The sequence below is a fragment of the Rousettus aegyptiacus genome, unplaced genomic scaffold, assembly GCF_014176215.1.
Source record: "Rousettus aegyptiacus isolate mRouAeg1 unplaced genomic scaffold, mRouAeg1.p scaffold_m13_p_1, whole genome shotgun sequence".
Taxonomy (NCBI): Eukaryota; Metazoa; Chordata; class Mammalia; order Chiroptera; family Pteropodidae; genus Rousettus; species Rousettus aegyptiacus.
Genome location: NW_023416284.1, coordinates 31,836,407 through 31,856,195, shown reverse-complemented (window position 1 = coordinate 31,856,195; position 19,789 = coordinate 31,836,407). Strand labels below are relative to the sequence as shown.

General features: G+C 44.9%; 1 protein-coding gene across 4 annotated transcripts in view; it reads left to right on the top strand.

Annotated features, from left to right (window-relative positions):
- AGBL4 (ATP/GTP binding protein like 4) overlaps positions 1-19,789 on the top strand; it is a 992,639-nt gene that overhangs the window by 948,915 nt on the left and 23,935 nt on the right. The gene's annotated exons all lie outside the window — the stretch shown is intronic.

Genomic DNA, 19,789 nt, shown 5'->3' with positions numbered 1-19,789 from the left:
CGATTTCAAAATCTAATATAATTCCATGCTTAGATGAATGTATAATATCAAGAATCCATGATTCTTTTTTTAATGAGTCTTAAGGTTGGGTGATTCCATGAGCATACGAATTTCCAATCCAGTAGGGAAAATCAGTACGAACACATCCTAGAAAGCTGATCAGGCCCAGCTGGCCACTTTCATTTTTTTAGTTTAGAGGTTCTTAACTGAAGGGTCCATGGGCAGGCTTCAAGGGGATCTCATGAGCCAAATAAAATGTATGCAAAACTGTGGGTAAAGACATGGAGTTTGTTTCCTGATAGAAAGACTCATGACCTTAAACAGAATCTGGAAGGAGAATATCTTCAGAGGCCTCTCCTCTGGCTGGTGGTCTCTGTCCATGCCACGTCAGGAATGCAGCTCTGATGTCAGAGTCTTGGGTGTGAGTTCTGCTTTACGTCATTCTAGCTGAGGACCCTGACCTAGTTATTTTACCACTCTGAACCTCAGTTTATTGATCTGTAAAGTGAGGGTAATGCTCCTTTTTTTTTTTTTTTTTTTTACTTCCCAAGGCTGTTTTGAGGGTTACATGGCAGAATGCAGATAAATTATTGGGCACTCACTTGGTGTCATGCAATATTAATTCCCTTGCCTTTCCTTCCTGTTGGTTGTTGTTTTTGTTGTCGTTATGAAATGATAAATTACCGAGAAGTTTAGATCATTCTTTAGCAAATACTATTTACAATTCACTAGGCTGCCAAGTACTAATAAATATACCTGAGAGAGAGAAAGAGAGAGAGAGAGAGAGAGAGAGAGAACTGGAAAGAACTGGAATCATAAAATAAATCAGATATTCTGTGGCCTTTGTTTATGGTCTGGTTATAAGCCAAAAGGAAATAGTTCTTAGACATAATGGATGAGGAAAATATTGGGAACAGAGACCTTGGGTCCTGAGCAGACTGGTGGTTTTTAGGCAGGCTCATAGCCACAGACACCGTAAAATCAGAAAATACTAGTTCTAAGAGAAAAGAATGATGGGTGTGGCCAAGAGAAGATGCAGAGATTTAGAATTCAGTTAATTGGTTTGGTCTCAATTCAGAGCCTATGGTATGCCTGCACTGGGTCCTCCAAAACATACATCAGGAGTTCAAGATATCATTTATTACTCACTCATCCAACAAAACTCACTAGATACTAGAAATAGACAGATAAATAAGGCCTTCAAGGAGGAGAAAGGTAGAGACAGCAATAGCTCACAGGGATAAATTCTCTGGCAGAGGGAAACTCTGCTGAGTGGAGAAGCACATGAAAGTCTTTTAACCCTGCAGGAATGGTGGGGAAGGAGAGGGAAGAAAACTTTCTGGAGGAAGAGAAACTAGGGCTCATTTCCAAGGTGAATGGGATGCAGACAGAAGAAGAGAAGGAGCAACCTTTCTGGCAGAAAGAGATGAACAGGAGAGAGCCCAAGTATCGGAGAGAGGATGTGTGTTCCTCATTGTATACTGGAGGATAGTAGGGGCAAATAAATACAGAAGCAACAGGTGCCAAATAAATATAGACAGAGCCAGACCATGAAGAGAAGAAGATCTGTGAACTGTGGAACAGATTCATCGAGCAAGCAGTACTTACTGGGTACAATTATAAACAATTGTTATGTTTCCCATGGACCTTGCAGATAGATGGATATAGATTATAGATCTAGATCTAGAGATATAGAAGCTCTGGCAGACCCCATGACTTTCTAGTTATTCTCAAGGAATTAAAAGTTTTCTAATTAATTCTGGGCATAAAACAATCTTAGTTTAGCAATGACTACATCTGGGCCAATCAAAGTCACTGAACCTCTTCGGAGTAAAAACCTCCCTATCTGCTAGCTGAGGCCTGTCTCAAATTGGCTGCTTGAAGTGACTTCTGTTTCATCACGTTGACTTTCAGCTTTTTCCTCCATCTGGCCAAACCCAAATGTTTAGCCCTGCAAGGTTAATTAGGATGAAGGAGAGGAGGAAAGAGGCAGGAAAGGTCTCAGGGGATAGGTACTCTGATGAGATGGCATGGGCAATCCCTTATAAGCTTCAGGCACACCTCCCCCTGTGCTGGAGGTCTATTGATGTGGGCAAGTGCCTCTGCTCAGACGGGTTATTTATGGTTCCTTCCTCAGCCCCTGATCTGGTGGTTGACTCCATTTGTTGGGGGTGCGCTAGACCCCTCCAGTGGCTCTCTTGTCTGAAGGCAAGTTAAAGTTTGCAGAACAGGTTGTCCAGTTCCCTTTTCCAGGTCCTGCATGCTGGTTTCATCCCTCACTTTAAAATGCAGTATCCGTAGACGTGAGATCTCAGCTAGAACCAAGACTAAGACAGTTAATAACATATTCCAGTATCTAACAGTATTATTGGCAATTGCCTGGACATGAGAATAAAAAAGAAGTCAAGGAAGACACCCAGTTTCTTGATCCAAACAACATGGTGGATGGTGGGGCCAATCACTTAAATATAGACTATTTGTGAAAGGGGTTGGGGATGGGATATTTTGAGCTCTCTTTGGGATGTGTCGAGTGTACGGGGCTCATGTGAAGTACAAATGGAGAAGTTTGGCGGGCACATGGCTCTATGGGCCTGATGTTCCAGATAGAGGCCTGGACTTTCAACAGGCTCATAATAGATTTTTTTTTTTTTTTTTTTTTTTTTTTACCAAGTATTGTAGAGTCATAATGAAGGCAGTTAATTTTTTGGTGTGCACAGTCAAGGTAGGCTTCCCTCTGATGAACTGGTGAAAAGAATGCTGGACTGAGAGTCAAGATCCTTGTTCCAGTGTGGCCTTTTGCCCCTTGCCCTCCTCATAAAGCTATGTGACCTTGGTTAAATCACTTCACTTCTCTAGCTAAGGCCTGATTCTAGGTAGACCTTAGTGAATGCTAATGGAGAGAGAGAGAGAGAGAGAGAGAGAGAGAGAGAGAGAGAGAGAGAGAGAAAGGAGGGAGGGATGGAAGGAAGGAGGAAGGGAGAGAGGGAGGGAGAAAAGAAAAGCAGGCCTCACCAGCACCTGCTAGTTGGCTCGTTAATGGGACAATGAGTGATGTGAGCTGTGTTGCTCAGAGGAATTATCAGAATACGTATATACGTATGTATGTTGGGGTGGTTTTGGGGATGTGGGGATACTGCCCGATTTTCTTTCTTAGGAAGGAGGCTTCACTTTTTAGGCAGAAGAGTAGGAGCAGTCAAGTCTGGCCTGTTGATTGGCATGGAAAGGTACCTAAGTACTTCCCAGTGTTTGTTTATCATGCCCAAGGTCAAGCCTTTGTCAAGACTCATGAGCAAGAAATGAGAGGGCTTTAGGAACAGAAGACTAAACTGGACTGAAACCTGTTGGGTTTTTTTTCCTCCACAAACCGAACATGGACTAGAATTTGATCTTTAAATATGAATGCTCACTGAATGACTGGGTGAGTGAATGAATGACTAATAGTGGCAGTAGTAATGGTAATAATTCTAATCTGGAGATGTGCTTCAGGAAACAGCTCAGGATCCCTGCACTTGACAGTCAGCTTTATCTCTGACTTGTCATGTAGGTTTGAGAGGTTCTGTTCCCCATCCTGGGTTCAAATCTTCCTATCTTTAGATTAGAAGATAAAATAATATGATCTCCAAGTTTATTTCCAAATTATTAGACAGACAGAGAAAGAATCATTTGATTTTTGAACTTTAATATAAGAGCCTCCATTTTACATGAAGAGAAACTAAAGCCTGGAAAAGTCAGGCCACTTTCTCCATTCTGCCTGGTTGTCTTTGTCTCACTTTCCTGCATGCTCTGCAGTCACTGTTTCCTATGAGACAAAAGGTCTTTCTAGAACCCCGCAGAGGTTGGGACCCACCTGCCAGCTCCTGCTCCCCCTCTAGCCCTGCTCTCGGTAACCTCCACCCCTGGCCTTGACCTGTTTGCAATCTCTGATTGCTCGGATGCCACCAGAGCCTCTCTCTGTGGTACCCTGGCTGAGCCACCTTGCCCGTGGTGGGTTCTGCCTTGGCCCTGCTGCCTCCCAGCTCCAGGTCAGAGTAAGTGCCTCCTGCCCAGGCCCGGAAAACCAAAACGTCATTACCTTCCCCCCAGCCCCTCTCCTCCCCTCAAATGAGGTTTCTAAGGGTTTTATCTGCTGTTGTCAAGTTTATAGCTATAATTTGAAATGCTGTTAATATTACTGACAGTAGAGAGCTACAAATTACAAAGTTGTAAAGTTACTTTATGGTGATAACTGTCAGCTTTCGCTAGCAGCACTGCAAGGCTCCATGGAAACCAAGTTAATGATAAAGAGAGTTGATGTTGTTTCGGGATTGTGGCTGTTAGCTGCCCGTCAGAGAATCCCTGGCTAGTTCTTAAGTGAGGTGAACCTGTTCGTCTATATTCGTGTTCACTTTCATATTTACGTACACAGTTGCTTGTGTTCCCGTCCTCCTGTTGTACAAATGTGAGGAGAGCCCCCACAGTGGAAGGACTTTACTCAAGATCAGTTCTAACCAGTGGCAGATCTGGGCCAAACTTTGACCAGCCCACAGGGACTGTTGGGCACGTTGTTACAGGTGTTTAATAAATAACTGTTGAGTGGATGAATGCCTGGAACACTTGGAGGGCTTAGACAATATTAAGAACAATTGAATAATTTCTACCTTCGGAGTAAAACAAATAAAACATAAGCTGCTTTGGAAGGAGTAATTCAGAGAAAAGAGATTTCCTGTCTAGTAACACAGTTTAGACATCTCATTTGACACTATTAAGCTCAATATTGGTTAATAAGGCAAATGCATTAACCCCCAAATCTACCACATGCTGTCTTCCCGTCGAAACTGATGTTAACTGGCTGCATTAACAGAAGCAGGTGTCAGGAGAGAGGAGGTGCTGGCTTCTCTTTGTCTCACTGTATCATGGACCCCTGGAGCCTGGGTTCATCTCTGGCCTCCACTCTGCAGGACATTGAGAAAGTGGTGCACAGCCTCTGGAGGACTAGGATGGAAACGGAGTACCACGCTGATTTACCAACTGTCCCAGTTTGCCTGGGACTGAGGGGTTTCCTGGACAGGGGACTTTTAATGCTAAAACCAGGACATTCCTAGGCAAACCAAGATGGTTGGTCACTCCACCCAAAGCCATGACCTGTGAGGAACTGGTCAGTGAATTGGAGATATTTTCCTTGGGAAGAAGACATTTGGAGGCTACATGTTTGCTTTGGTCAAATTTATAAAGAGCCATCATGGAGCAGAGGGAGTAGATTCATTCTCTGTGGCCCTAGAGTCAGGACAAGAGCCAGTGGGATGCGAGGCAACTCCAGTTTGAATCTCTCTCTGGGAGATAATGACAGGGCCATTCTTACTGAACATCTGCTGCACCCCAAGACCTGGCTTGGTTTCTGGGCATGCAGAGAGGGTGGTCATGACCTCTGCCTGGAAAAGTTCATGGTGTGGTGAGGTAGACAGGCAGGAGAGTGACCACAGTGTATTGCTGTGACAGGGTGGGACTTAGGGGGTGGTGAGAATGAGCATCAAACAAACCCAGCCTTAGAGGTGCCGGGGTGGGAGTAAGGACAGCAAGGAAGGCACCACGGAAGGGCCTCGCAGGCCTAGAGAGCAGCGCGTGTGGAGTCTGGAGTACGGAGAGAACTGCTTCCCTCCGTCGGACGGGTCTGGGCCTTGGAGTGTCAGTTAGGGAGTGAGAAGCAATGAGAGTGGAGAGGGCTGTGGGAACCAGTCGGTGAAGGACTAGCGATCCACAGCCACACCAGCGTTTCAGGTGGAGTGCCCTGGCAGGGTGGGGACGGCGGGTGGCTGGAGACCAGCCAGTGCAGCACTGAAAAATGTCGCACCACCTCACCAAGTAACACTCACCTGCCTGCCGCCTTCTCATCTTTTCATTATCCTTTAAAAGGTCCCAGGGAAACTGGCTCTGAAAGTAAGTCAAAGGATCCCCTTCTTCTTGATTCCTCTAGGGAACCAAGACTTCCAGTTTCTTCAATTGTCCCATGTGATCAGAGGTTTGGGCATAGCTCCTAGTGGCATTGTTGTGTAATGGACAGTGTTGATATGAGGTTCAGGAGACTCTGTTAACCTGGTTTCTCTCTGCCACCACCTTGCTGTGTGATCTTGAGCAACTCACTAGACTTCCCTGAACCCCAGTTTCCCATTTGTGAAATGAAGGGTTTAGACAAAGGGTCTCCATTCTCCAGGTCTCATTCAAAGAGTCTATTTAAGTTAGATCTAATTCATATTTATTGAACATCTACTATGTACTGGACATGGTCATCACTAGGCAGGGGCCCTTTTCCTGGACCACCAGCCCACTCTTTCTTCCAGAAAGACCCGGCACCAGCACCTCAAATCTCACTTCCCAAGCAGCAGGCTGCCTGCCCAGCGAGACACTCTGCCTGTCTGGGGTTTCTTATCCATCAATACTTTCCTCAAGATGATAAATGTCTTGCCAATAAGAGGAGACAGCTACCAACTCTGTCTGAGACAAGGGTCTTTAGCTAGGGTTGTGGCCGTGCTTGGCTTGTTGATACGTCTCCAGAGGCCAGAGGTGGGTGTCGTGGCCGGGAGGATGGAGGAAGGGAGAACGGGATCAGGACCACGGCTCTCGATCTATGCATATTTTGCCAAGAGTCAGTGGAAAGGAGAGAGGAGACAGAGGTAGCTCAGATTTTTGTTCAAAACAAAATATATTTTCCATATTTACAGAGATCCTACAGAATGCTAAGCCCCGAACGAGCCATCAGGAAGTGAACAGCATTTATCAGTATATAAAGTGCATTCAGAGCCATCATCTTGCTTGATCCCCGCAACAATCGAGAGAGATGAGCATTATTATCTGTATTTTATAAACGAGGGAGGTGCATTTTCTTTCCCTGAGGGCCTATCCAAAGGCACGACCAGCCCCTGGCTCCAGAGGTGCAGGAACTGGGAGTCGTCGGATGGAGGGTGCCCATTCAGACGCCTGGCGGAGCCGTGCCCTCCCTCCCAGAAGCTTGAATTTGTTTCTTCTGATATCAAATCCAAACCTGATTGCCCCACTGGAGGACACTTCTTTTGAAGAAACCAGCTGTGTGGTGGAAGAGCTAATAATAGCTGAGATGTAACCAACAGATTCCATCGTCCAATAATAGTATAAAAAAGAGCATCCATGGCCTCTGGAGCCAGGCTGGCCCGGGTACAGATCTTGCTCTTCCGTTTACTAGTTATCTGACCTTGGGCCAGTGACCTAATTTCTCTGAGTCTCATTTGGCCCATTTATGATGATGATTATGATACTTAACTCGTAGGATTGTTTTAAGTAGATAAAAACAGAAAAAAATAATTTTTTTTTTTTTTTTTTTTTGCCTAATAGAGTACCCGGAACATGGTAAGTCCTCAATAAATGACAGCACTATTGTTACTATTGTTAGTCAAGTAACGAATTGGCTAAAATCTGAGTAATACGTTTCTGGGCCATTAGGAAGAGATGAAATCAGGGTGGGCCAAAGGTTTCATGGAATCATGAAAGGTTAAGATTCTTAAGGGGTTCCTAAGATTCTTAAGTAGCAATCCTCTTAAAAGTGAGTTTGGAGTTCTCAGATATTGCAATAGAGCCAGATTCCATCACCATACTCATGTGAATAAGTCCAAACTTTTTACCAGGACAAACTCATTAATGATCAGGGTCAATCCATGGACACAATCTGTGACTCAGTCTGCGATGTGGTTAGGTACTTGGTACTCAGTTAGAAATAGCATATGCAAGCCCTCCTTAATTCTGCTGTTGAGGAAACATCCTGATAAAGAGTTAACATATGTACTTGGGTTGTCATCATAGAATGTGAGAACTGGAAAATACAGTGATTTTTTTTTTTTTTAATGTGATCTCGGAGAACCGATACTCCATCTCTGTGCTTCGGTTTCTCATTCTCCCTTCTGTGTCTACCTTGCGAGTGGTAGATCCAATGGCACAGTATATAAGAAATGGTTTCAAGGAAAAGATGATTCTTGGTGAAGGGGAGAAGGAGGAAGAGGAGCCACGGGGAGCAGGAGGAAGGGAACGGAAATCTGGAATAGGGTAGGGCCGGGGCCAAAGGAGGTGGTGGGCTGGTGTGGAGGCAGCCAAGGCGGACACAAACTAGTTCATTGCCCATCCTGTGTGCGCAGGGCTGTGCACAGGGACCTGGCTCCATCAGAGAGGAGCAAATAACCCACCGACCTGACCAAGAGACTGGCTTCTCCTCCTGGCTCTCTGCCTCTTCCTATTTGCCTGGCAGGACCACCAGCCGCCGCTCTATTGCTGTTGCCTGAGGTTGAAGTGCCCTCTCCTGGCCCCCAGGGCGCATGGCTGCCTTTGAGAGTAGCTTCTTTCCCGCAGAGGATTGGGAGGCCGCAGCCAAGTCCTTTGTCTGGGCTGGAATCTGAGCCCTGGGGGGCCTGAGTCACCTGTGTGGGGTGGAGGAGAGAGAGGCGTATCCGTTTCGCCTCTCCTAGGTTTTTCTCTGCTTAGAATTCTTCCTCCCCACCTATTTCTTCCTTCTTCTCTCTCTTTTTCCCATTTCTTTTTTGTCTATTTGAGTCTCATTCATACACACATATTCACACGTGTCTCTAGTGTACCTTCTCTGACCTGTTGTCTTTTTCTCCCCCCCAACTCCCATCTCTCCTCCCCTGTCTTCTACTTTTCCCTTCTTCCTCCTTAGCTTCCTCCCTCTCTTAAGGCAAACAGTGAAAATATTTTATACCCAAATCTGCATTTCACTCCAATATTCTTCATTTACATGATCATGAGCAGGTGCTCAGTACTCTGACACCTTAACTGATGGCAAAGATTACAGGAGGTGGCACAGGCAGGGGCCAAGCAAGCTGCTGGCAGCCCAGGGCGGGCCTCAGCACACCCTCCCCTTCCTGTCTCCTTGCAGACTCACTTGGCTGGCCAGCCCTTTCTGTTCCTTCTCCCCTTTCTCCTCCAGTCCTCCGTCCCCTCTCTCCCTCCTCCTCTTTCCCCCCTCCTCATACTTCAGTTCAGATTCAAATACCATTTATTGAGCTTTTCAGAAAAGTAGGGACTCGACCTTCACCTTGAAGGAACTGTCTTTCAGGGCTCACTGTCTCTCTTCTGCCTTCCCAAGGGGAACAGAGTAGCTTCTCAACACAGTACGTGATCTGGGCTAAGGGACAACCAGAGGACATAAGAATGTCAAAGATAGTCTCTCCCCAGTATGTCCTACAGGGAAGGTTTGTGGTGAGGAAGGAGTCACCTCCTGAGACCCCACATGACATCCTGGTATACATCACATGTCCCTGGGCCAGTTATTTTAATTTGCTTGCTCATTTATTTACCATTTGTACTCATTACAACCAAAGCACAAGCCACAATAAAGCAACACAAAGCATTTTCCAGCACTGAGCTCTAAAGGAAACATCACACCCAGGGACCTGTGCTGGGAAGAGTGACCTCTGGCCTGTGAAGCATTTATTCAGCATATGCCAGCACTAGTGACATGAGGTTATCTCTCATAGCATCCCCTGATGAGAGCCAAAATACACTCCAAGCTCACAGAAGTCTAACCAGCTGCAATGCTAAAGCAAGCTGCATCGTCCACAGCATTCTTGGGGAATGTCATATCTCTCAACCTAGCCTTGGAGAAGCCAGGATAGCCAACTAGTCCAGGTTCAGGCAAGGGCCAGGATTGTAGGTATCTGAGCCTGTGTGTTTCAGTAGTTAAGAGCCCAGGTTCTCCAATCATATAGATCTGGTTTCAAATTCTAGCCCTGCCATTTCTATGCTGTGCAAATTTAGGCAAATTGCTTCACATCTCTGGACCCCAAACTCCTAACTTGCCAGAGATAATAGCACAGGCTTCCCAGGGTTACTGTGAGAATAAATAAAAATGTCTGTAAGTACTTAACACTCCGACTGGCTTCCAGTAAGGGATGGTGGCTCTTATTACACATTACAATTCTGTGTGATGACTTCACAGAAATCCTGGTAGGTCAGAGATCTGCTTAGTAGTTGGACAGGAGGCCAACTGGTTAGGGACCGGACTTCCTGCTTAGATATTTGATACCACCACAGAGACATGTGCAGCCAGATGACTAGTTTTAAAGCAAAAGGGATTCTTCTTTTGAATTCTTTCACAAGAAAACTATGACCATAGTCTGCCCCTACTTATTGCACAAAGGTCAGACTGCAAAATTCCAAGCTAATTCCATTGGGCTAAGCATTTTTGTAATGATATAGCTAGTGAATGGCTGTGGAATTCTGGGAATACACCTCATCAGAAGCATGAGGAAGATAGCTGAATCTTTGAACATTAGGAAGCTCTCGAGAGAAGGAAACCAGTTGCTCATTGCCTACCATGTGCCAGGAACTGTACTGAGTGCTTTATTAGCCTATTCAATTCTCACAGCAGCCTTATGAGGAAGTCACTATTTGTCTTGCAAGTGAGAAAATGTTGGCTCAAGATAACTTACCCGGGGTCACACAACTTGTATGGGGGCAGAGGCAGGTTGTCAATCAAGATGCGTATAGTTCCACAGCACCTGCTCCGCTCCTGTGCGTGCATCCAGACTACTGAGATTCCACCGTCCTCATCTCACCACTCTCCAGCTCTTTGCAGAGCTGGCGGACCACCAAGTCCGGGCAGAACAAACCCTCTCTCCAAATAGGCTGTCCACACTGTCTCTCCTCTGCTCTGGTTTACTTCTTCTGAGTGACAGAGCTTTCACTTGGCCTCAATGCCTCCATATCTCCTCACCAAAAGGAAATCGTTAAGGGAAAGTTACTGGGCTCTGCTCAAAGTCAATTTTAGATTCTGGAGCAGGAAAAGTTGGAACAATGACTTCACAAGTGCATGACTAATTCAAAGCATTTTTAATCTTCAAAATGTCAAACTTTATAGTCAGTGGCTGTTCCACAGTGAGCAGTGGTACTGTGCATTTTAAATACCAGGATGGCAGGGCATCAAGACCGGGAGTCTTTGTAAGGGCAGACAGTCTCCAAAGGTGGTGGCTAATGCTACAGGCCAATTTGAAAACACAGTGTCATTGTAAGTAACTGACCAACTAGATTAGGATGGTAATCTCTGTAAATGGCACACACGGCACAAATCTTTACTACAATCCTGAAAGATAGATATTATAGTCCCCGTTTGGAACAGGAGTCAGGGGAAGAGATTGATGCTCAGGGTAATTAGGGGATTTGTCCAAGGTCATGTAGTCAGGAGATTCCACTAATTCTCAAACTCGGGTCTTTCACCCTCCAAAGCCTGCTCCATTGCTGCCACGTCAGTCTGTGTTCATGGATTTAAAACAATGTGAACTCATCCATTTTGGATTTATCAATGATCTAAGACAAATTTAGAGCAAGTAATTAAAGCCCTACTTTATATAACCTTAGGTCTGTGTCAAGAAGAAACAAGGCCTTTAAGTCCAGGTTCCAGTGTCCTGGAAGTCAGGGGAGCCAGGCTGGAATCCAGACTGCTGGAAACTTGCTGCGTGACTCAGGGATTCATTTTCCCTCTCTGAGCTTTTATTTTCCTGTCTGTAAGACCATTAGAGGGATTCACGCAACATCGATATTTGCCAAAACCCACTCTGTACCAGGTCTTGTGCTGAGCACTGGGGATCACAAGTGAGTTAGACTTTCCTCTTCCCTCAAAGGGGCGGTTGGACCAAAAAGTCTCTAATGCTGTTTCCTGTTCAGACATTCTATGAAGTCAAATTGCAACCTCAAGTATGGGTGATGGGTCAAGGGTCTTTGACCCTATTCTACGGGAACCTGGACACAGGGTTTTGAGCTATACCCCAGCGGGCCCAGGGTCAAGGCCTATACAGAGAGCATGGGCCCAGGTAAAAAGGCAAGTGAGCACATAAAAATCCAGACCCTGGACATTTATGTATTCAATTATTCACGCAGTTGTTTAGCAAAACATTTCTGAGCACTCCTGGGTCAGGCCCTATACTGGGTGGGTGGAGACACAGAAATACACTAGGTGAGGCCCCAATATTCCAAGAGTACAATCTGATAGAGAAGTTGGCATGCAGATATTATAATTAATGGACTTTCTAAGCCAAGGCCCAGAGATATGACACAACACACTGTGCTCAGGAGCTGGGAATATCTGCAGCTTTAAGGTAGGACTATAGGTAGAGTGGTCTTCTTTGCCCCACTGATTGAGGTGACTTGCTTTAGTGAAGAGGATGCTCGCACAACTGACTGGGCTGGAAGTCTTCCATGTGCCTGTGCAGTATGGCTTGGCACTGGCTGTCTCAATGATCCACCAGGAAGACAGCATGTCACAGGAAGTAACTGCCACTTCAGCTCAGCTCCAGAATGAACACCGGGGACCCACCTGTAGTCTGCAGCCAAGCAAGTCTGGAGGCCTGCCTTCTGGCCAAGTTTATCCTAGGTCAAACCAGCTACCCAAAGACCTGGGAAAGAGAGAATTAAAATAATAAATGTTTAAAAAGACATAAAATTATTAGGGGAGAGAGTACTTAGAGATGGGCTGAGCAGAAGTTATGGGGTCCTTATTTTCTGTATCCTACTGAGGAGGGTAGGTTCTAGTCATTCTGAGTGAGAGGGTGGTATCGATCAGATTTGCAGGATTCTCAATCCAGAGAGAAAGACAACAACCACAAGACCCATTGGAGCTCAGGGGACCAAATAAGACTTCTGATTGGTCCGTGAGGACTGAAGCATCTTTTGTGCTTCCAGAGATTACCACTCCGAGTGCTTAGGTGAGTGATGGCTGTATTAAGTACTGATACCTAAACCCACATCCAGCCTCAGAAGGCCTAGAGGAGCCCAGGCCTTGGGGCCAGTAACCCCCAACAGAAGGCAGCCCCTCACTTCTTTCTTCACTGTGCAAAAAAATATCACCATTTTCTCTGAGTCATGCCATGAATGATTGGGAAGCACTGGCTTAGTGTAAGGGGTTCAGGCCCTCCCTGCCCTGTTGAGAACATGCCATCTGCTCTGACCTGTTTTTCCCCACACAAAGTCTGTCTCCTTCAAGCCCAAGACATGTCTAGTTTCCCTCAGATGGTGGGCGGAGAGCCAGGAGCTAGTGCTGTACCTTTGCATCCATAATACACTGTCTGAGGATTTTTATTACCCTGTCCAGACAAAGAGCAATGGGCTGCATTTAAATTCAGGACTCAGCCCCCTGCAATCGCCACATCTGAATTTTTCACAGCAACCTCTGCTTTAGCTTTGAGAGCTGACCCCAGCCTGGTCCTTACTGGGCGTCTCTACCGGGGTTCTGTTCCCAATCCATCTATCTATCTCCTATCCAGTGCTGGGCATCACACGTGCAGAAAGAAAGGACAGAATCAGGGGTGCAGTGTGGGGCCAGACAGCACTCAAGCTCAGGAATGTCTGAGAGCAAAGAGGGCTGGAGCAGGTGGGGACACCTTCCTGGAGGTGATGGGCCTTGATAATAAGATTTTGCAAGGTACAGTAACTCACAATTTACAGGGCTTTCACATACACAGACGGGGTCGCAATGAATCGTCACAATAACCCCATGAAGGAGGAATGATTATTTCCCTTCTATGGCTTAGAAAACAAAGGCTCAGTGAGGCAAAATAACTTGACAGAAGTATACAGCCAATAAGTGGTTGTATAAGTCAGGATTCTCTAGAGAAACAGAACCAATAGGATCTGCATATATAGAGACAGGGATTTATTTTAATGAATCGGCTTATGTGATCATGGAAGCTAGCAAGACCAAAATCCGCAGGGTGGGCCAGCAGGTTGGAGACCCACAGAAGAACTGGTGTTACAGTTCAAGTCTGAAAGCTGTTCATTGCAGAGTTCCTTCTTCTTGGGGAGGTCAGTCTTTGTTTTATTCAGGCCTTCAACTGATTGGACGAGGCCCACTCACATTATAGAGGATAATCTGCTTTACTCAGACCTCTCCAATTTAAGTGATGACCTCATCTAAAATATCCTTGTAGAAACATCCAGAATAATGTTTGATCACTTATCTGGGCATCATGTCCCAGCCAAGACGCTACGTAAAATTAGCTATTGTAGTGGTAGAGCTTAGGTTTGACCACAGGTCTGTTGGCTTCACATCAGAGCACCCAAAGAGGTCTGTTTTGGACTTTAAAGAAGAATTCGAAAGGGTGGCATTTAGTCCAGTTTAACAAATACTTATTAAGGTCCTTCATTGTGTCTAGCTCTATTGATATTGAGATTCAAATCAAAGCAAAATTGCACCTACCCTTATAGTCTGGTGAAGGAACTTACAGTCTAGTGGTGCAGCAGCAAAGGCATTTCCAGAGAGTGAATTATCATGAATAAAGGCTCAGTGATAGAACTAAGCATGTTAAGAAAGTGGCTTATCTGGAGTGGCAAGTTTGTACAAGGGAGGCTTAGGTGCTAAGTTGGAAAAGTCTTTTGGGGCCAGATTATAGAAAGCCTTGAGTGTCATAGTACTAATTTGGAGTTTTAGCATATAGGCAATAGGAAGCCAGAGAACGTTCTTGAGTAAGAGAATAACATAAGGAAATTATTATATTAACAGGAGAAGCAGATGGTATAAATAGAAGGAGATAGAAAAGGGAAGTTTAACCAGTGGGCACTTCCTCTTGGCATGATTTTTGGAGCATTGTGAAGTCCATACTTCATTTTTCAATCACAAAAGAAGCAACCAGCAAGGGCCAAGAATTTATCCCACCTACCAACTTCTTTGTTAAGATGCAGAATTAAGGCCGAGACTCGGTTAACTGATAGGAAATGACTGCACATTTTCCCTAATTTAATCTCAAAATGATCACATGAAGAAGGAAGGACAGGAATTATATTCTCATTTGACTGATGAGGACACTAAAGATCAGAGAGAAAACGTAACTTTCCCAAGGTCACACAGCTAGTAGGTATGGGGGTCAGAGTCCCAGCTAACACTGTCTGATTCCACAGCCTGTCCTTCTAACCACTAAATTGCAATAAAATATGGTTGGGAGAGTCCCTGGATGCTTGAGTGTTATAAAGAGAAACGAGCAGTAAATGGAGGGGCAAAGAGAAAAAACAGACTTGAGGAACCAAAGACCATTTTTGAAGACTATAATGCCTTACCAAGCAAGGCCTGACTCAGGAGTAGATGCTGGAGAGAGAGACCTAGTCATATCAGAGAATGGCAGCTGGGGTGACCTCAGGAGAGATGGTGATCACTTGCCAGAACCTATCCCCAACTAGAAGCCCAGCTCCACTCACTGTCCAGACTGTGTTTATGTTGGCATTAGGGAGAGGGGTTATTTCTTACTGCTAGCAGGGCCCTCTGCTAGACTCTTGTCACCCCTGCCATCCAGTCCTTCCAGAGTTAACCCTCCCATGCTACAGTGGAGTGAGTTCTGAGGAGAGGGCAGTGATTTCCTGGTTTGCTTCCATCTGTAACCATTGCCTTACCTGGTGGGAGGCATCATCTGCTGTAATTAGTCTTCATTAAAATGCTGATTAATAACATCTTGGCTGGGCCTGGTATATGATTGTATTGGCCTAGTCACTGTAAATGTTAGTGTTCTCTCCAGCTATTTACATACTGTTCACATCCCTGCAGGGCCCAAAGGGGAGGAGACAGCAGAGGTTGTGAAAATGCCCCTGCATAGGGGTACCAGATGCAAGGAGATGGCAAGAGATGGAAGTGGAGTCTGAGCACAGAGGACCTGTGGGCCAAGCTAAGCTCCAAGTCCAGGTTATAGGTAAAACATCACCAACTAACTGGTGATTCATGGCCGACTCCTTCCTGCAGATCGTGAGTTTGACCAGCATAATGATTGCAGGCTGATGAGTTGTTTGGTTGTTTTAATGTTGAGTTTGAGGGTCTTTGAGCATTTACTGTCCAATTTTCTACTACTTCCCCTATTGTTTCACACCTATCATTGTACATATTTATATCATAAGCCCCTCGTCTGAAGACATTTGAGTTTAGGACCCTTTGTACCTGATGGGTAGGAGATGCACTGGTAAAAGAACAAGTTAATAGGCAGAGGAAGTGTGTGAACCAAAGCATAGACATAGAAAGGCACAGAGCAAGAACAGAGATCAGGTAGGTTTTGCAGGGGGCAGGCAGAATGAGGAAGAGCCCAGAAGTAAAGATGTATGGGGCACCCAGAACCCCTTGTCACCTAGTGTGGTTGGAGTGTGAGTGGAGAGTGGGGAGTAGGAGAGATGGGTCAGAGGAAGGCTGCAGAGAAGACAGCAGGAGCCAGATCCCAGAAGGAAGACCCGAAACCATGTTTAATGGGCTTGGACTTGATCCAGGGGCAGTATGGAACTCATTAAAAAGAAGTTTAAGTCAGAGAGGGATATAGTCATCTGTGTCTAGAGATGTCGCTCTGGCAACTGTGATAAGGAAAGATTGGACAGCAGCGAGGAAAGACCAGAGGCTGTTGCAGTAATGTAGAGGTGTGACTATGAGGGCAGAGTCAGTGCAGTGGAGGGCAGGAAAAACCTGAAAGTCATTTCTGATGTGGATTCAGTAGGAGATCCTTGGCTTTCCTTTGAGGGAGATAATCCTGGTTGAGCACAGGACCAGCTATTGGGCCCATTGGATTTACAGGAGAAAGTATGCAAATGCAAGAGTGTTGACCTCATACCTGACCTTCTAAAGAGAAATCAAGGCTCATGGGAAGGCCAACATTCAGTGTGAGAAGGGAAGAGAAAAGCTCTGGTTTGGCTCTCCTGGTTTCTCCTCTTTTGGATCTTACCATAGCAGCCAAACTTTGCCAAATTTTAGTTTGAACTCCCACAGCTAAGCCTGATTTTACAGGTCAGAACACTAGGCTTCACAATGATTAGCTACTTGCCAAAGATACTGATGGTCGGTAGATTTTTGCTATCTCTTTTCTATATTTAAAAAAATTCCATTTTCTCTGTGCCTATATGATTGCTATCTGTTTATTTAACTGTAACAAGCCCCTCTCTCTTTTTCTCTCTCTCTCTCTTTCTCTCTCTCTCTCTCTTTCAGAATTTCTATGTCTTTGTGTGTTATTTCTCTTTGTGTCTTTCCCTCTCTGCATTTTCCTTTTTTTTTTTCACCTTCCAAACTCCTCACCACATTCTGTCTTTTTCTCTCTACCCCTAGTTATGATTAGACGAATGGCTCAGGGATGAGGCCAGTCTCTGCCTGGTGGCTAGGCTAATTGATGACTGCTATAGAATTGTCTAAGTGAGGAACTCTTGTCATTAGCAAGAGATGGGTTGCCTTGGCCTACAACTAGGAAACCTTTGAAATCCTGCATCTAAATTGCCATTCTTTTGACTGCTGCTAGTGATGCTAATTAGCTGTGTTAATTGGATGTTTTGATATTTGAAGAGCAAAGCAATTCAACTTCTTCTTCCAGAAAGCCAAAATTATTAATGAACTTGGCAGCAGCCTTGGCTCTCTTTCTGCAATGGGCACAGCCAAAGATTTGGGGGTAGGGGAAGGGGTTGTTTGGAGGAAGTGTCTTGCCTGTTCCTGGGGAGAGGGAAAGTCTGGGTAGCTGGCCGTGGAGCTTTCCAGTGGTGAAATGATACAGTGGAATGGAAAAGTCTCAGATCTGGAGACCAGAGTCCAACCTAAAGGATTTGGTTCTGCTCTACCATTACCTGCCAAGAGCCTAGGGAGTCCTGCTCAAAGTTTTGAATCCCAGTACCCAGCACAGTGCCTGTCACATAGTTAGAATTTAACATATATGGTTGAGTGAATAACCATCAAGACCATTGATCTTGGAGTCAGATTCAAATTATAGTTTGGCCCCTTTCTAGCTTGATGATTTGAGCAAAAGTTACTTTGCCTCTCTGGGTCTCGAATTTCCTGCCAAATAGATATTAGTAAACAGTTTTGATAAATATAATTTTCTCTAACTTGTTATATTTTCATTGATACTTTATCATTCCATCACAAATGGTACCTGGTGCCCTGTCTGCCTAACCTGGCTCTTGCCCTGGCTTGGATTATAAAACAATGCTATTAAAGCTAAGGAAAAAATAGATACGGAACTCTGCAGGAACACAGAGAACAAAGCCACTAAACTACTAATTCAGCCCTGAGGAATCTGGGAAGACTTCTTAAATAGGGCAGATTTTGAGCTAGGTCTTCAAGATGATTTAGCGTTCACCAAGAGGATAAGCAAGAGTGGGAAGAAGAGGAAGGCATTCCGCAAGGTCCCGAAAGCTCGAAGCTGTGAATGAGCACCTCACCACTCTGAAATAAGAGGCCTGAAAGATCTCTTAGAGCATTTTTTAAAAAGAGAAAACTACAATCAAGGGCAGGAGCAGGAATCGAGGAAAGAGAAATTGGGTATAGTGGAGACTTGACATCTTACCATTGGAAGGAACGTTTTTTAGGAAGCCAAGCCCACAGCTTGCAGTCTGGTTAATTGGCTCTTGGGATGTTTTCAAACACCGTGAGGAGAGGCTCAGCTGGGACAGATCGATCATGCATTCCAAGGAACTTAGAACAAATATTAATGAGTGATGACTGTATCTTGAAAGTGTTGTCAGAGCTAATCTAATTTTCCTATTGAGAGAGAGAGAGAGAGAGCGCGTGAGCATGCGGAAGGAAGGAAGGAAGGAAGAAGGAAGGAGGAAGGAAGGAAGAGGAAGGAGGAAGGAAGGAAAGAGAAAAAGCAAGAACGACAGAAAGAACAAAGAAAGACTAACGAAGAAAAGAGAGAAGAGAGAAAGAGACAGAGTAGAGAGAGGAGGGATCAGCGGGGCGTTCGGCTTTCTCTGTAGCGATGATAGATCGAGCCAGATTCCGCAAGAAGGCAGAGGAAGGAAAGAAAGAAAGAGAAAACTTTCTTAAAACTATAATATTTACAAATGTGATGCTACTTCTGTGCATACCTCTACCTTGGTACTTTCACTTTGTATTGAAGGATTGTCAGAAATTTAGTAGGTAGAAAATTATGGAAGGACATAACATGGGAAAAGATAAGGGTAATAATGGGCCATTGGGAAAGAATAACACTGGAGTATGGTCAGGGCAAAGGGTCAGTATGAGGGGGACACTGGACAGATAGGCAAGGGTCAGATCACAAAAGGTCTTGGTTTTAGGTAAAGGAGATTGGGAATTTGTCCTGAAGGCAATGAGGAGCCTTCATCAGGTTTTAAAAATAAAAAACTATGCAATATAGAGATGTCATAACATCTCTAATGCCCCTTTTCATAATGCCTGCTAGACTACAAGATCTTGACAGGAGCTAATCATATCTGATTTATCTCTATATCTTCAAGACTAAGCACAGTGCCAGGAGTATGGTAGGCTTTATAATTATTGGCTGAGTAAAATTGAGGTAGCTAAACTGATACTGAGTAGGAGTAAATGACTTGTTTAACGTGACAGTAAAATTTGGTGGCAAAGATGAGTCTGACACCAGGCCAGAGCTTCTGCAGGTATATTTCTAAAGTATATATCCCTGGGCACTGAGTCACAGTTGATTTACGATTTTTAGGTTTGAATGCATCCTGTGTGACATGATATAGGGGCCCGGCTAATTACCCCCCAGATCTCTCTCTGTATACTACATCCTTTCCCTCAGAAAGCTCAGGACATCTGTGCCCAACCTCAAGAAGCTCAATGGCCTGTGTAACCTCACAAGACTCACCAATGTGCTAGCCCAGATAGTCTCTCCTGGGTAACCCATTGCTGTTATCAAGTATTTAAGGATAGCCTATCATGGCCCAAGGCCTAGAGTATAGAAAGATGAGTCAGATCAGTTGTTGTGCTTGAGGACTAGTCTGCACCTAAATATCTCAAGGCACAGACCCAGTCAGATGCCTCTCAATATCCATGATGCCCACCATATACTGGTTCAAGGTG